This window comes from Convolutriloba macropyga, chromosome 5 (assembly GCF_964194025.1).
Source record: "Convolutriloba macropyga chromosome 5, txConMacr16.3, whole genome shotgun sequence".
Classification (NCBI taxonomy): Eukaryota; Metazoa; Xenacoelomorpha; order Acoela; family Convolutidae; genus Convolutriloba; species Convolutriloba macropyga.
In genome coordinates this window covers 19,781,867-19,800,008 of record NC_134472.1, presented here as the reverse complement: position 1 = coordinate 19,800,008, position 18,142 = coordinate 19,781,867, and the positions used below count along the sequence as shown (strand labels likewise).

General features: G+C 32.5%; 1 protein-coding gene across 9 annotated transcripts in view; it reads right to left on the bottom strand.

Annotated features, from left to right (window-relative positions):
* The window catches only part of LOC142339205 (poly(rC)-binding protein 2-like), a 78,951-nt gene that overhangs the window by 41,935 nt on the left and 18,874 nt on the right, over positions 1 to 18,142 (bottom strand). The window contains exon 1 of one of the 9 annotated variants that reach the window (XM_075389037.1): positions 15,662 to 16,808. The exons of 1 other annotated variant lie outside the window; for it this stretch is intronic. The gene's annotated coding sequence lies outside the window, so the exon portion shown is untranslated. Of the gene's footprint in view, positions 1 to 1,119; positions 1,412 to 5,120; positions 6,075 to 6,883; positions 7,261 to 7,319; positions 7,903 to 11,987; positions 12,260 to 15,661; positions 16,809 to 18,142 lie in introns of those variants that run through there. 7 more of the 9 variants (XM_075389045.1, XM_075389046.1, XM_075389041.1 and 4 more) reach the window with 7 other exon arrangements.

Genomic DNA, 18,142 nt, shown 5'->3' with positions numbered 1-18,142 from the left:
CAAATTTAAGTAATCAAAATTGCTTAACATGATATAGCCAAGATTACAAAAACATTCATAAGCTTTAGTATGCAACTTCATGTGGTCATTGTGTTGCATTTAAACAATTGTTCCTTAGATTTTATGGAATAATACACGATAAATTCTCTTTAGCCGAAGCCGTAACAAAGATGACACCAAAATCAGGATAAAGGAGAATTCCCACAAAAAAATGTTATTAAATTGGAGGCCTCTTATTAGATATATAATAGTAACAGCCTGTATAAAGGTTGATTACGTTGCAAAAGCTTCTTCTGCACAAGTAAGTTCACTCGAGAATGACACCATCACCCACGGCCCATTCAAAAGATTAGCATTGTGAGCCCGTAGAGTCATCTGTGACGATAAGCCAAAATACCCGACAGATTTGTCCTCGGTGCCTGTTTTTGAGCAAGCATTGGACAACAATGACAAGGTTTTGTAATTTTAAATAAAAGCTTAATGAAATAAAAGCCTTATTTGTAACTAATTTCAGAAATTTTTTCCGCAAAATTTGTGAATCGAAGTGACATTGAATAGTTTTGCAGCTGACCATATCGAACCTCTTGAGAACAATTAAGTCTCTGATTGAGTGTCAACAATTTACAAAAAACGGCTAAAGACTTCAATCTAGTTAATTGTCCATACTTCTGAACAATGGTTACGTTTATCCGTGGATCAAAGTGACGAGATTTATGTATTTCACGTCACTGCTGTCGGTGGACAAACTTAACTTTTTCATCGTGATCAACATTAACCAAAATAAAAAATGTGACAAGAGACCGCGTTTAAATTATTGAGAAACATGAGACAATTAATGAATTAAATTGTAGTAGCCGAAGAGAAGAAAATTTTACAAATCTGGATGTAGATGCATTATGTGTTTATTTTAATTCGTGCAACGGGATGACATTCTTGTGCAAAAAAGTTTTTGTGTTCGAATACGAATTCTGTTAATTTCAATTATACGTACGTTTTAACGAAAAACTTTAAAACGGCTTTTAAATTTATTCATTTCAACAACAATATTAATAAAAAGGATTTATCTTGATGCTATTCTTAGAAAATGTAACAATTTCAAATTGGCTCAAAACAACTTACTCAAAAATTGGGGCAACCAAGTCAATTATGCATAAAATAAACTTGCATATCTGTTTTGAAATGAGGTCAACTTATAAGAATAATTCAGAAACAATGCTTAAATTAGTAATATGAGACACAAGCAGTAACCGGAACTCGAGTAAGAGACGTTTATAAAAACGGTTATATTGGAATTAAAACTAAATGGAAATGTTGAAAAGTGATATCTTTAAAAGAGCAATTTTTGTAAAAACAGATAAAATAACTTCTGTTGTTTGTGTAGTACTGCTCGTAACGCGAGTAGCAGCGCTAATGCTATTGATTGTTTGCACGCGACAAATGACACCGTTTTTCAATTGGCTTCAACAAGAAATTTTTTATTAAATTCTCTTTGATATTTATTACTACTCCAATATTCTCTAATACTTTATATATCTTCTCTTTCTCTTCGTGTCCTACATTATAACGTCTGTTATTATACAGCTCTTTCCCAGTTCCGATTACATATATTCGCTCTAGTTTGTCTTTTCCATACTTTATTGCAAGTATGGTTTGATCGGGAAGCATGATACGTAATTTAATGAAAAAATTTGTCTGTTTGCTTCAATTTTCTACTTAGACTCCCCGTATAAGCTAAATTAATCCATTTTGTTATCGTAGAGTACGCCAGATGAATTAATTAATTTTTGTTTTCAGCATATATGTACTAATGTTGACACGCCTTTAAAAGCAACAAAACAAATTAGATCGATATAGCATGCACTCAGTTTGAGCGAAGAAAATCTGTTAACGAAACGAAGACCAAAATTGGCAACAGCAAAACATTTCAGCGCAACTTATTAGCAGAAAACTTTTCATAAGTGTTTTTATAGTAAACTGATGGTGTTAAGAGAGCGATTTGTTGCCCTAGAATTGGTGAAATAGGTATCTTGTAAGTAATAAGTTCAAAAATGGGAGACGTTAGTTTCACGTCCTTGTGGTCAAAAGTGTACTGATGACCTTGAAATAATGACAAATTTTGTCAAATTTTCTCAAAAAAAAGATTGAGCTTGACCTTGAGACGATTTCAATCTGGAAATTTTTGTCCCCCCAATCGCCAATACTTAACAATTCAAGTTCTGCGAATATGATCAACTGTTCATTTCAAAGGTACCAATTGATACAACCGCTTCATCAAAGCATATTTTTATACCAACTGGAATGAAAACTGTTTTCCCTGCTTCTGGATAGTAATTTGAAGGTAAAATCTCTTAGCTGAGATGGAAACAGTTCTTATGAGATCTTGAAAAGTTATTGTAAATTGACAGAAATTGATATTGTACAACGCATTGATAGAAAAGCATTTTGCTGAAGTTTGTCACTCTTATTAACCATGTTTTCAGATCAGGATTTATAAGCGTATATGGTTATGTGGACATTTATGACAGAAAGAAAAGTTGGTTCTGATTTGCTTGAAATATGAAAAATTAAGCAATCGTGGACAGCAGTGACCAGATTTCGTCCCTCTCTTGGACACCACTCATCATCCCCAATGTGATCTCGAACTCGACTCGAATCGACTTTTGATCATTTTATTAACAATAGAAAAAAGTGACGTGGACTCCACGTGAAAATTTAAGACGCAAATAAGTGACTATTGTCACTAAAAGAGAGAAATGCCGCCCGTGATTTTGAGGGGAACAAGTTTTTTAGTTAATTCTATGTAAAAAAAAGTATCGTGGAAGTTTTGTGGTAAATTCTTTGCATTTATTTAGGAAGAAATATCTTGATTTCTGTGCTCGAGGAGCTAAATGTTAGAAAAACTTCAGATTTATCATTTGATCTTGTCAGTACAATTTTTGGTTTGAATTTTATTTGGTTCAGACAAAATTTTCAAATGTTTTCTTCTTCATTCAGAATAGATTATTGTGAATGTAATCTGCAATTGAATAATTACTTTGAGGTTTGACAAAATATCCTTCAAAATAGCATTGAAATTTTTGCTTTGAAAATAAATCATTTGCGTAAAATGGCAACCTTTCTTGAAACTCTCATTGTGTGTATCTAAATAATTGCAGGTAAAAGAAATAACAACGCACGTGAGGGAATTCTTAATTGACTGAGTATCGATTTATGATATTCTGATAAAAATAAATACTTATAAAAGTTTCTTTTAGTATTTTGAATGCATAATTTTGACCCACGGAGTTCTTAAGAAAGAATTTGAAATTAAATTTTTGTTCCGGTGTTTAAAACTCAATTCACGCAGCATTCCATTCCACCCACCCTAAAATATAAAAAGAAAAGTGTCTACCACGCAAGAAAATGTTGGCACTTTGTTGTATTTCGTTTGAACTGAATTTGCGTGCGCGAGTCAGACTGGCAGAGTTTTTAAAGTCTAAATCATTAGTGGGATTTTTTTGAAATCATTGGAAATGAAATTTTGCAAAAAGAAAAAAGATGACAATAGTAAACCTGTTCTCTGAAATTGGTTTTAAGAAATTCGATCAAGTGAGGTTTAGTTTTTCCTTCAAAAATTTGGTCTTACTCGTTGCTAGTCTAAATTTGAAGGGCGCTTTGGTTTGGTTTTATAAGTATTTCAATTTTCAGAAGAAAAAATCAGTAGAGGTCTTATACACATTAAAAAATTATCAATTAAAAGGAAATTACTTGTAATTTTTGTCGTGTATATATTAGTAGTATTAGGCATCCCCATTTTGCCTGAAAATTTGAATTTTTTTAGTTATAAGTTCTGTTTACTATATACAATTCATTAATCAAAGAAATTCAATTTCCAAAGAAAAAGATGAACCGCAGCAATTGGTCATCAGATCATTATTAAGTGTTATTAACAGAAGTTGTGTGCGCGGTCATAGAGTTGCATAGGTATTGTTTTTTGAAATAGGAAAATTATGTAGTCACGTTTTTTAAGAAATTGAATTATGTTTTTCTGAATTCAGGTAATGAGCAAATCATTATGTCGGAGTTGTTCCAACTTTGCATGAAGGGGATTCTAGGAACTGTACACTAGATCAATTTTTTACTGCTATTTTTGATCGATTGATATTTTTCCTAATTCAAGGCCCCTTAAAAACAATCAATTCTAGAAAATTATTTTCAGTTTACGATTTCTTGAAAAAAGTAGAAGATAATTAGGAGAAAAATATACTAAATAGATACATCCGAAGTTAAATAAAAAAATTGGAAAAAAAGATGCATTTGCTGTTGGAAATCTTTTGATGTTGTTTTCAACCAGGTTATTTTCACAGAGTTAGCATGAAATTTTGTGACAATATTATAAGTGTTTAAGGTTGTTGGCATCTCAAATTTGATGCAAAATATATTCTGATAATATTCTAAGAAGCATATTTTACTCAAATACTTCCATTCTATGCACAGAGGACTAATTTGATGTTTTTTAATACGATTTCAGTTATTTGTGTCCATTTTATGTTTTCAATTATAACTCTTTCATTTTTTTGACCTAGATTTTCCAGAAACTGCAAATTTTTCTTTAATTTGCTTGAATAGTGACATAGAATGGACAAAAATTGATGTTAATTCAAAACGCTTTTGCTAAGGTGTCGGCTGCAAATCAGAGGAACAGGTGTAAATTGTGAAACTTAAAAAATTAATATATGAATTGGCAAAAAGTGTTTTTTTTACACACGTGTCGTCATTTTTTTGTCAAAATGACTTCATAATTCATTGCTCGGATACCGTGCTTGAAATGATTGAGAGAATTGTTGACATGTTGTTCTAGTGAGAAAGCGATATTTAACCAAATTGTATACACTCAGTAAATATGCATCTAGGTTTGAATTTGAATTTTTAATTTTATTTTTCAAGTTGAATTTTCAAGATTTAAATTTGAATTTTCAATTTGAATTTTCAAGTTTTAAATTGCTTTGAACATGACGGATTGGAATAGTATTTGCGAAAGGAAGCTTTCTCATTGTTCAGCTATTTGAGAGTACATCTTATGAACCAATTACTTTTGTAAATATTTTTTGGTTCTCTCAAATTTCAATTTATCATCATACCTGGATATGAGTTGAGGCAGTTTCTTTTATATCTCCCAAAAATGGTCGTTATTAAGTTAAAATGTCAAAATTTTGTGATCATTTACTGATTTGCCTATAAAGTGACAAAATGATTGACTCTAAAAATAAAATGGACTGATTTAACTGAAATTGATAAGGATAAAACGAATCCGGGTTTTTTTGTTAAGTAACTTTTTCTGTTGACTTGTTTGGGATCTTTGCTTTTAAGATAATTGGTGTATTACATGGGTTTGATTTCACGTGAGGCGGGAAAGTGAATAAGTGGTTTAAATGACGAATGAAGTGTGAAAAAAGGACGAGTTTAAAAGCGACAATGGCTAAATATTATTACATACAGAGCTAAAGTTGCAAAAAGTGGTGAAACGAAGGAAAGGTTCTAAGATGATAAAACGCAATCAACTACGAAAGTGAAAAATTGAGGCGATAAATTGTGTTCAGTTCCGCTATAAAATAAACACAAAAACAAGCATTAAACGTAAAATGGAGGAAACGTGAAAACGGGCCGCGACGTTAAACACACCTAAATGCGTTTTTGTTTTTTTTTCACTCCGGTAAAAATAAGCAGAAAATAAACGGAATTAAACTGCAAACAGCAATAAATGTTAAGTACACACAAGCAATTTAAGAACCCGGGTATTTTTGCTTTACTTGTTTTATTTTCACTTTTTTACCGTTTTTCTAGTCGCGTTAAACTGAATTAGAATTCAAAATTAAAACCATGTTTTTATTTTCACTTACAATTTTAAAACGCCGACGGCAAAAACAAGACATTTCAAGACTTGCTGCGGCGCAGTGAAAAGCAGAAAGCAGTAAAAGTGGAAAAAATAGAGAAAAAACGGGAATTACTAATAGTTATTACAGTAGTGTTGTATAGTGGTGTGCTATGTGTATACTTGTAGCTTGTATATTAGTACTGAACGTCAAATTTAGGAATATTAATATGCGGTGCAGTGTTAATGTAGTAAGACGTGTTTTTTCAACTGAATTAAAGCAGCGAACCAACCGAACAGATAAAGGTTGGGTTACTAAACAGGGTGGGGAGGGGGGGGGGGGTAGGTTGTAGGTTAACAGTACATTTCTACAATGAAAAAGCAAAAAGTACAGGCAAAATACATTGGCAAAAATAGTATACTACTTTTATGGTGAATTCTATCAACTAATCGTCTTCTAGTCAAAAAATATTGAGTAAGTTTTAACTCATCGCGCTAAAAATTGTAACCCCCGTTTTTAACTGCGATTGTGTGAATTGCTATAGTGTATGTACCTGTTCACTTTTTAATCACACCGTGAGATGAAAAAGCACCTGTATACTTGAAATTAGATTGCAGCAGTCAATTAGCAGGAAGAATTTATCATTAGTTACAAATATCTACCCAGCATGCCTTTCTCCTCTTTTACCATCGAAAGCCTTCCGGGAAAATAAATATTTTATTGATAAAAATTTTTAAACTTCATTAACTGTTATTAGTTTCTCGCAAAAGTAGTAAATTAAATAGCGCAAAATGTTTGATGCGATTGATCACGCGCGCTGTTTGATAATCGATGATGAAAAACATCAATTTAACCAGGTTATAAAGATTACATTTTTTAATAGCTGGTTTTTAATTATCATTTTTGATAACCTAGGGCAGCCTTAAGTAGGAAAAATTGTGAAAGATAATTTAGGAATAATTAAAAGTAACATTCCTTTGATCTATTTTCGTAGCAATTTGAACAGATCAAAAAACAGGAAAATTACTCACAGAAAACTATCACATGATTAATAAAGTGAAATAATTCATGATAAAGTTCAAATCTTCACTTGAGAAGCTTAAAACATGTGAACTAAATTGTGGGAAAATGTATTCACGGCACTTGAGCAAATTAAATCAGCTTAAATTGGAAAAAAATGGGAAAAATGGAAAAAGAGAAGACTTGAGATGTGAAATGGGGGTTAAAACGGGAGTGAAAAGCTAAAGAGGCAGAATAGATCAGCTGACGAAGTAGATTTACTCAGGTAGAGAAAAAGGGAGGGTTGAAATCAAAGACTTTGTTAATGACGTGTTCTGTAGATGAAGAATGGGTAATAATAGGGTAGTTATAAAGCGGTTATAACAAATTTACCACCGGCTGTTAATCTGGCGAGAACAGAGAAATTTATTGTATTTACTTTGTGACTATTTCCGATGAAAATCTCACCTTTTGAAGCAGTTCTCTCTATAATTTTAAAGGAAATCAAAAATAAACAGTTTGACCTATTGTATTATTTTTGTTTATTTAATTATGCTTGTTTACAAATTGTTTGATTTCGAAATAGTAGCTTATGTTTCTCAAAATACAGGCAAATTTATGATACTAAAGCGCAGAAGAGAATTCGACCCGAAACATTCAGATATAAAAAATTTGCAAAATTTGTAATCTAACTTAATCATGTGTGGTGATTTAGTGCCTTAGTGAGGCAAAAAGGCAAATTGAGGTGGTAGTCTAAATTTCAGAAATTTAGGGAGTGTAATAAAAGGCACAAATTTGTGCATATATATGTAAACTGAGCTGAAAATTTGGGAAGCAGAAAAAACTGGGAAGCAGGGTTAGGTGAAGAAAAAACAGGGAAAAAGGAGGAACACATTTTACATGTGAAGATATACTAGTGTCCCGTCAAGATATTGCATACATACATCTGTACATACACACATGCATACGTTTATATATACACAGTTGGTAATATTGACTGCTATTAGGGGCAAATTTACAGCCCACTGTTATGGACAACCATCCAATTTAGAAGACTTGAGACGTTCAAAAGTCAGCCTCTTTATTTCAAAGCACTCTGTTTTTATTTTCACTTCATGGCAAGAGGAACAGAACTAAAACATTAGCTAAAATGTCAAGTCTTTTTGAACTTGATTGATGCCTTCAGGTGCTGGCGACTTAAACATAAGGTAGTTAGAGGGTTCCTAAGACTCGTGATCCCTTGGAGGTATTTAGGTAAACATTATGTTATCATGGGGGGGGGGGGGTCTAAGCAGGACCAACAATAAGTTTAACAATTCTTAAAACAACGACCCGCCTTGTATAGAACCTAAAAAATCATATATGATCCTGGTACAGTTACTATCGAATCACACGTGATCTTTGTATGACAAACAGGAAGTCAACAAAATCTTAATGTGTCCTTTCATGATTTCCAGTAATTTTTTATGATTGCCAAAAATGACTACTGTCAAAATGGACCGGTAAAAGATTCGTACCACTATTTCATGTTTTGCCGGCCTAGTATGTTGCACTGTTTCATCAACTGGTCTTAAATTTCTGTGTAGTATCTCTTTTATAAAGGTCTCCTGTTTCTTATTTGCTCCTCGCCAAAGCATCATCAGTACAGACCGGATGCTATGAAATAAGTACAGCCTTTTGTTGATCAATAATAAACTTATCTTACGCACAAATTACATTGATTTACTTTCAGCACTCCAGCAGATAACAGTACCTCAACACCAAAAATGCAGTCCTCAATTTTTTGTGAGCGAACCAATTCGAAATGCTTGCTTTTGAATGAGCAGCTGTGAGATAAACACAGTGTGAAAAAATGCATTTCGACTCTATCAAGGTTGCTATCGATAAATCATGATCACTGCTCGCGACAATCTTGCGGTAAAATTTTCAACTGATTTTTTTTCAACTCGCATTTACTCTGCAAAGAGACAAAAAGAAGATCTGAAAAAAATTGGATAGTCCAGAACACGAAGAAAATGAAACTGGTCAAATTCTTCGTAAGTTTATATCGTCATACTGAGTCTGGTACTACTGGCTGACAGAAAAATTGGTGATGTTTTTTTAGAAATAGTCTGTACGGCATAAATTTAAGACTTAAACCATAGTAATAAGTCAATAATTATTTGTAAACTTTTGGAACCTTTGAAACTTTTCTTTTGCTATAGCTGGAAAGACTTCGAAAATGAAAGAAGTCGGCAGAGTAGGTTTATAATGCATCTAAGTTCGTAAGTTTCACCCCAATTTTGCATAATTTACGAAAGTTTTGAAATGAGTCTCAGGAAACGACCATAAGGTCTGTTCATCTATGCAATTAATTAATTTGGTCTGTTCTAGGAGGATATAACGTGCAAATAAAAAAGTGGTAAATGAACTAATGGTCAGGTACCTAAAAAGGTTCATAAACAAAAAATTTCCAAAAAGTTATTCTGATGCCTAAAGGTTTGGATGTTTGACATGAAAAATTTCTCGCGAATTTGAATACCACGAGAAACTCCGAAAGCTTCTAATAAAGTTACAGAAACCAAAAGTGACTAGATTGTTTTGTCTGGAATTTAGCAAACACGAGGCGTTTTTTTAAAAATAAAAAAGATTTTCCGCAGAAATGAAAACAAACACTAATTTTAAAAGCAATTACGCGTATCAATTAAGATGAAAGATACTTTCAATTTCACAGCCAAAAGGATTCCAAACAATTTGTTTACTAACTAGTGCCACATTGCTAACATTCTTCCTTATCAAAAAAACGGCTCATGTGAGGCTGTGCGTAGCACAGATCGTTTCAACATACTTCTCAGCTTTGTTGAAAACTGTTCTTTGGTCTGATAGCATTTTTTGAAAATCAGTTTTGCAAAGCTCAAATTCAAGCAATTTGTTGAGGCAACACCTTTAAAACTTTCTTTCATGGGAGAAAAGAAAAAAATCAGAAGTCTCATTTTGGTATAATTTCAACGATATTAATGGCTTTTTAAAAAAAATTGCCACAAAAGCAACTTACAGAAAAATGAATTTCAACAAGCTAAATCGGCAGCAAAAACTTATCTCAATCAAACACAAATAGTAACTTGTAAACAAAAAATGAAAGTAGAAGTTTACACTATAAAAAATCAAAAATATAAACGACGAACTTCTCTTTTAATTTGTTAAATCTCAAAAATTCAAAATTATGGACGTCCTTAACTCTAGTCTTTTGTAGCAGTCTGATTAAAAATTATTCTCCTCCTCAGGAAAAAACTTGTCCTGTCTTCATTATTTGAAGAGAAACCACAAACAGGACACATAAAATTTTCATGGGATCTGAATTTTAATCGAAATAACAGCATTTAAAATCTTCACTTATTACATTTAACACAAGTCTGAAATAAGGACGTTGACAAAACGTATTTTTACGGTCTCTCTTCTGGTGGTTGCTCTTTCTGTTGTTATCTTTTTGAATGTCCACAATGAAATTTTCTCTGAAATTTTATGTCACATTAAAAAGTAATGCAATGAAGCTTTTTAATGCGGCAGGATTACAAATTATTTTTTTGGTTCGCAAAAAATTGCCATATATTTTCCTGACTGCGTTATATTATTTTTTATTCAAAGCAAAACAATTACTTTTGCTTTAAATTGATGAGTTATATAATAGCTGAGACGAGAACAAAGAACTTTATTTTACATGAAAGGTACAAGGATTGATACAAGGATTTTTCATGATATTTTGAATATGCTATTCAGCAAAACTGATGGTATACGGGAAGCCAACAGAGCGCTTCAAATTTAAGATCACCTGAAGCATTAGAAAAAATGAGCAAAATTATATATATATATATATATATATATATATATATATATAGCATTTTTTTCCTTATAACGACAATAACGACATAAAATTTTTTGTTTTTCTCGTCTCAATTGTCCCACAATTCATCAGTTCTGTAGATTAGATTTTGTGTGTAGTTCAAGTTTTTAATTAATTAAAATATTTTTGAACTTTCACCTTCTTTGTTCAGAAATCCAACACCTTTGTCGTTGAGTCAAATACATTAAATAGGCCACATTTTCGCGGAAATAGTTTATTAAAGAGTCGACAGAAACCGTTAAACAGAAAAGCAAAACATTTTAACATTATTTGATTCTTTTTCTCTTTATTTTTTAGCTTTTTGTACAAATGGTGTATTGCGATTGTTAATTTGGATATTGTTATTTGGATAATCCAAAGTATTTATAGTAAAATAATTAAAAGGATTTTTTTATTTTTTTATTTTAAATTATTTTAAGAGTTCAATATCATCCTCAACTCCTACCCAACCCGAATACTTCTCCTTTTTTTCTCTTCCTGTTATGCTCTCAATTTTTTTAACAAGTCCCCCTTTTTATCCTGCAATATAAATTGTAGTTTGTTTGTAAAGTCGGAAACTAGCCTCTAAAGACTACAAAATGATGTTAATCTTTTGTCGCTTTGATGCGCAAACAAAAACTGAAAAATTGACTGAAGAAAAAATGCCAGCATCGCAACTATTTTCCCCCGTTTTGGAAACATGTCGAAGCAAATAATAAAAACTTATTTGAGAGCAACAAATTTGTTCCCAGATTCTTTTCGGTTTCAGCTATTGCAAAAATATAGTTTTTGAAAGAGTAAACTTTATATTCATGTCTTTTCATGAAACTTTCTGCATGGCTAATTAAAAATGAGTTTTAACAATAAATTGTTTATTTTCTGGTCAAACTTGAACCTCGTGACCTTTATGCGGCTTGCCAAGCTGGGCGAAGCCAAGATAAAAAATATTAAGAGTTTTTGAAACTGCATTTTTATGCATCGCTTTGAGGACGAGTTGTCGGATTTTAGTACAAATTTACAGTTAAATATCCCTGGTTACGTTTTTAATCTGCATAAATGTTCTTAATCTGTCATAAAATTAACCAAATATTCTCAAACTTAGAATTTAATGCCACGAAATTGTAACTTGCATTTTTATAAAATGATCAAAATGGTTGACCAGTTCATTTTAAAACACAAAAAATATATATGAAACTAACTGCGCAAAGATAATGTCATCATACCATGAATCGACAAATTGTAAAATTAATTCTCATTTACTGCTCGAAAAAATTTACCTTTTTGAAGAGAAGCTTATCCGCTTATATGCTCTAATCCATTTGCCATTACTAACACACGTACAGCATCCGACACTTGATGAAATGTAAACATAAACAAATTACTTATAAATAACAGGTATGAAACTTGCTCTTAAAAAGCAGCAGCAAAAAATAGCGGATCTTTTGTTTGCTATAACCTCATTGTAAGTGTTATTTTTCGGTTCAAAAGCTTTATGACCAGAAATATCCGTTTTCAAGTGTTTTATTTTGCATTCTTTAAGTATGTGTATGTGTGTTCCCTCATAACGTGTGTGATTGCATGTATGTATAGGTAGGTAGTTGTGTATAGTATCTATTCATATTATCATACCCCCCCACCCCTCTCGTTGAGTACTCTTTTCTGTTGAGAGCTAGGTATCTCTTTAACTCGCTTTTTGTTTCTTCATCAATGTGAATAAGATATTTGTTCACAGGTGATTTTACGCCAATTTATTACGAGAATTATTCCCATCATAAAATTGCAATTATGCCAAGCGCAAAGCTGAAACGTGAACAAAAGACAACACAACGGCTTCCTGTTTTGTTCAGTGTGGGTAAATAGAGCGTACACCTTTCCTCATAATGCTCTAAAAATCAAAACGTGTTAAACGGTTATACAGAACAAAGAACGTTTCCAATAATTCGCTAATTTTTTTATGTTAAAAAACGAAATAACCAGCCCATATTTATCAATTATAATTTTTTAGAGTGCTAAACTTTTAAAAATGATTAAAACTAAATGGAAATTTTGAAGGAAAGGCGGGCACTTAGCGAATGATTTTTTGTACTAATTTGAAAAGAAAACAATTAATCGAAAATAAATCAATAGATGAAGTCGCCTTTCTTAAAATGCTTAATCGATTATCGAGGCCATTTTATAACAAAAATAAAAGCCAAAAAGGTTGTAGTTTTCAAACAGCAAAATACAATAGCGGCAATAAAAAAACGACTTCAAAAAAATTGCTATTCTTCTAAACAGATTACATCAGAATCAAATTTGCTCGCTATATTATTGGAAATTTAGATTAAGTATTCTGAAAATGATGAATTACCGTTTTAATTTGGTAGTGTGCAAATTTTTCCGCTAAATTTGATCGAGTTGTAAGGAAATTTTGTCAAGTTTCAGATATTGATTTTGTTTCAGCTCCATATGTCTGCTATCAGTAAGTCTGTAACATTATTAATCATCAAGCCTTAATGTTACAAAGATCAGGTTTTATAACTTTCTTACAAGATAACTGGCCAAATAACAAGCTTTCGATTTTATTTAACATGACCAGGCCAGTCAAACGAAAACAGAAAACGAAGGCAAACATAAGACAATTAAACTGAAAAATGAATAAATTTCATTTTAAATAGAATTAATTTTGTTTAAGTAAATTATTTTTCCCCGAAAAAAATAAAGCGGAAAAAGGTGTATCTATACATGTATGTATATATTATGATGGTTATTTAAAAAGAGTAACACAACAACCTCTGTTGAGTAGTTATAAGTTATAATAAGTTAAGGAATTAGCAGATTAGAGGAGATAATTGATTGTGACATTTGTGAAAGCATTCTCAGTTGCATTTAGGGAGAAGTTAAAAGCCCCTCTCTGCTTTAATCTCATTATTCCCTTTAAATCCCCCCTTTTCTGCAGAACCCCAAATCTTCCGCTGAAGAGCTCTTAAAATTATGGCGCTCCTTTCAATTTTTCACTCTTCAATAAACTCTTAAAGAAGTACTTGCACACGCAGTTATGGTATAGAAACAGGAATGGATTGGGAGAGAGGATTTCTATTGCTTTTATGGGTTTATAAGATTGGGTCCGGAGCGGGTATCGGTGACAATTAACACCTTATCAGGTGTCAGAGTTCTTCCACCGCAGTCAATCTTCCCAAATCTCACTGGGTCCAATTATATTTGGGAAGAAAACAGAAACCAATCATTCAGGCTCTTACAGGCTTTCAATAACCACCCCCCCCCCTCCCCCACATTCTACCCTTACCCCAACGCCAACACCGACCGTATTCTTGACGCTCTTTACTCACAAGGGAGTTATGTACTGACAAAATTGCTGTATTATTTATATATAGATTTCGTTAAAATAGCAAGGTTGCTTGAATAAAGTTTAAACTACCATGCTGTTTTGAAACACATTTCTTCATATGTTAAGGCGGTAACTGGGCTGTTTAGAACTCAAAAAAATTTTTCTCTCTTGGATTTCTAGAAAAACGTCAGTTTTCAAGTCTTCGACCGACCAAGTGATGAAACGTTCGGTTTAAAGCCGAAGAAGCAATATGTAGCGTTGCTTTTGACCTAAAAACGAGGAGAACACTTTTGCTTTCTAATCGGTAACGTTGTGCTGAGCTCAATATTTTACAACTGAGAGTGTTCTCATTATCACTGAAGAAACTTTAATAACGTCAATTTGAACACCAGAAAATTTTGGTACTCTGATGGATTCTGTATATTCAATTGCCATGGGGTTGTCCCTTCAAACTATGTTATTTAAAATGCATAATCGCGAATATTTTGGAACCTAGAAAATTATTTGATGTTTTATCGTCTTCTTAAAAACTCAGTTTTCCACCGTTTTTTATCTAAAATAAAAAAATTTTGAATCGTTTTTCATCGAATAAAAATTCAAAATGCTCGTATAAATCAACAATTTCACTACCTGGCCAATGTCCGATGAAAATCGAGTATACATACTCAACTTTGTCGGTCTTTTTCACGACCCATAGCGACACTAAGCTAAGTTAGTACAAATTTGCTGAAAAATATGTCTTTTCTCGGTTACGGTATCTAACAACCAAAATGAGAAAAATCCTAATCGGTGATTAGTTTCAAAATTATCCCTCTCGATACTAACTGTAGATTCAAGAAGACAATTAGTGGAATTGACTTCTTCCATAGCACTGTTGACAAGAACAATTAAGTATTTAGATTTGGTCTCAAGTAAGTACTAATTAACTTATGGCAAAAATTCTTAGGATAATCACATACTCAAAATGGTCGTGTTTCCAAAAAACGCAAAGTTTATTAAAATTGGTCTTTTCGGACATTGGCCACGTAATTTCAACTGATAATGAAACGATCAAGTCATCTATCGTATTAATGTTTGAACTCGTTTAAGTGACACGTATTACTGCTTCTTTCCTCAAAAAGTTGACCAAGCAAAGTTGATAATACAGAAGCCATGTCCAACTAGAGTTCCCAGTTCCCATTTCAGGGCAGTTCCCATTTGTCTCAAGTACAGGGCATGAAAAGTTTACATTTTAAGGTTGACTAAACAAAGTCAAATCTCGAAACAAGAAAATTCTAGCTGCTATACAATTTATATTCAAAGTTTATTGGGTTGGTCGGGCAAAATCTACAGAAAATGTTAGCTTAAAAATAATGGGTTGCGTTCAAAAATAAGAGAGTTGCGCTCATTTTTTCTCTTCTGAAAATACCTGTAACCATTCGCTGCAGAATGTTGCGCAAAAAAAAAGGTTTCTCAAAGTTTGGCTATTTTTGAGAGAGATACAGACAAAGTTTAAAATCTTTAAGGTTTTAAAATTCTTTAAGGTTTTCTTATTTTGCTTATAAAATCTTTTATCGAGTTACATAAATAGCAATTTTCCCTCTTAAGATTTCATAGCGAAATATGTAAAATCAAAACTCTTACCTGTCGGAATAGAAAAGGGGAAAGTACAAATACGTATTAGAGTATTAGAGAGAGAGAGAGAAGAAATTGCAGAAGTGAAAATTTTCAATCAATTGGCAAATGATTAAGTAAATGGAAAAGTGTTCAAAGCTATTAAAATTCTCGAATGCGGGGGAGGGGGATGTTGTTATTGATTTGTTTACTAGCTGCAAGGAGGTGGTACGTATGAGGTAAACAAACAAACAAAACGATCGGGGAAAAGATGAAACGAGGCAAAACGGGAGAAAGTGAGCTAACGTGAAATAGAAAAGCAGAAACAGAGTGAGACGAGCAATTTGCTATTTTAAAAGCGGTAATGGTAGAAAAAAATAAAGACTTGGGGGAAAGATTTTAGAAATTGACAATGTTTAAGCGACTGTTTTCGCGATTATTAAGAACCGAAAGCGGAAAATAGCGGCGCCTATAACCAATTTAACTACGTACGTGTATTTAAATCGACAAAATGAAAACTCAACGAGAGGAAAAGGAAACGTGCATAAAATTGTTGATTTTTCCTGCTTTCGAAAATGGAAAAGTGAAACGAAATTGCAATTAGTAAAATTTTGCTCAAGGGTTTGTAACTGATTGAAAACGCAGAATGTTATTTTTATGTTAATCAAAAGAGGTAAACAAACATCAAAAGCATTTAAAAACAATTTGTCAACAATTTGTTTACAACAGAAGAGGGAAGAGAAATTTGTCACTATGAGGGTTGGTTTGACTACTTTGAATGTGCGATCGGGAAAAGAGATTTTAGAGCTGAAATTGAGAGTTGTTTACAAAACAGGGAGGATAATCAACAAATCAAGCAGGTAGGAAAGAAAGAAAACTAAGCGTGAGTGGAAAAAATTGCAAACAGAAATAAACAAACCGGTAAATAAAAGTGATTTTCGTTAATTTGCCAAGCTAAGTGGGTAGGAACGGGTAATTACTCTTGCAGGGAAAGAAAAAATTTCAGAGCGGAAAAAGATAAAAATTGACGTAATTAGGAAAATTTGTACGTGAAGTGAAAGGGGAAAATGTATGGATGCGATTAGATGCTAATGATAAGAAAACAAAAACAAAGAGAAGGAAAAATAAAAGCAAACAAAACTGAACAAAATACGTTCACTCTCCTCTTCCTTCAACCCCGTTATGTGAATGAAAAGCAGTATAATCTATATTTACACGTGAAAAACCAATTATCAGCCCATTCTATTCAAAACGTTTTCCCCATTTTTACCGTGAGCAAAAATTTGTAAAGCAGAGATACAGAAATGGAGGAAAATAAAAATTAACGAAGGCTGAAGATAATACATACTAGAAGAGAGATACGAAAATAGCAAAGAAGAACAATTTTCCCAAAAATGAAGGGGGTTTTTGTTCCCCCTTTTGTCACGTGATGATTTGCGTCCTTTTTGTTTTGTTTTGCGCTCACTTCCGACTTTTCTGTTCGCCCTTTCTAATTTTCACCCTAAATTTTTGATCTCGGGTTCTGCTATTTTGATGTCTTTTGTTTCACTTTAAATATTTCTGACATAATTTAGTCTCAGACAAAACAGGAACGTGGAGGCTCAACACATTCAGTTCAACCCTCAAATTAAGCGCTTGTTGCGAGTTGTCTTTATGAAAAAATGGGCACTGTTTCACAAGTACGCATATTAATTTTAGTTACTGCGAAATAGAACACGAACTGCGAAACAGAAAAAAATTCGCGCCCCATAGAACAAGGTTGTTATGCCGGCGTTAAAAAAAAACAAAAATGACTGTTCAAGTTTTGTACAGATGCCATTAATCAAACGAAACGAATTTTATTTATAAATTTTTGCGAGTACTCATTTTTATTTACAGCAACTCTGTTACTAAGTAAATAAACGTTATCAGCGAGAAAATATCTTTTCTTGAATTGCAATCGTACGACGATTGTTCAATATCTTTTTGTTTGACCTGCAATCATGCGACAAATGACTGAATATCTTTATCTCATTTGAAACCGTGCGACGATGGTACTGAGTAAATAAAAGAGCAGCGAAGATTGAAATGCGCTATTTGAATAAAGCGAGAAATGAACAAAAGATTACATAATTTCTTAAACATTTAACTTCTTATACGTAGAGTGCTCGGAAAATGTTCGTTTAACATAATTTTCGTTGAGCCTACGAATATACTAAATCGATTGCGCTCTTTTTAGGCTTAATATTTTTATGTTTCGAAAACGTATCGGCGACCAATCTGAGCTCAGACAAAATACCTGCCAGTAAATATAGCTAGATTTGCCGGGCCATTTAGATGTGCTTTTGCCTTGATACGTATTTAAAAAACAGTTGCTGACGTCTTGAATATCTTGAATTAAAGTTCCGATAGACTGTATTGAACAGCTATATTTTTGGTGCCGCTCCGGGTTTACGAACACTCATTTCCTTAGTCTAATTTTAGCCTAATCGTGATCAAATCATTAAATAGTGATGTCATGTTTGTGAACGA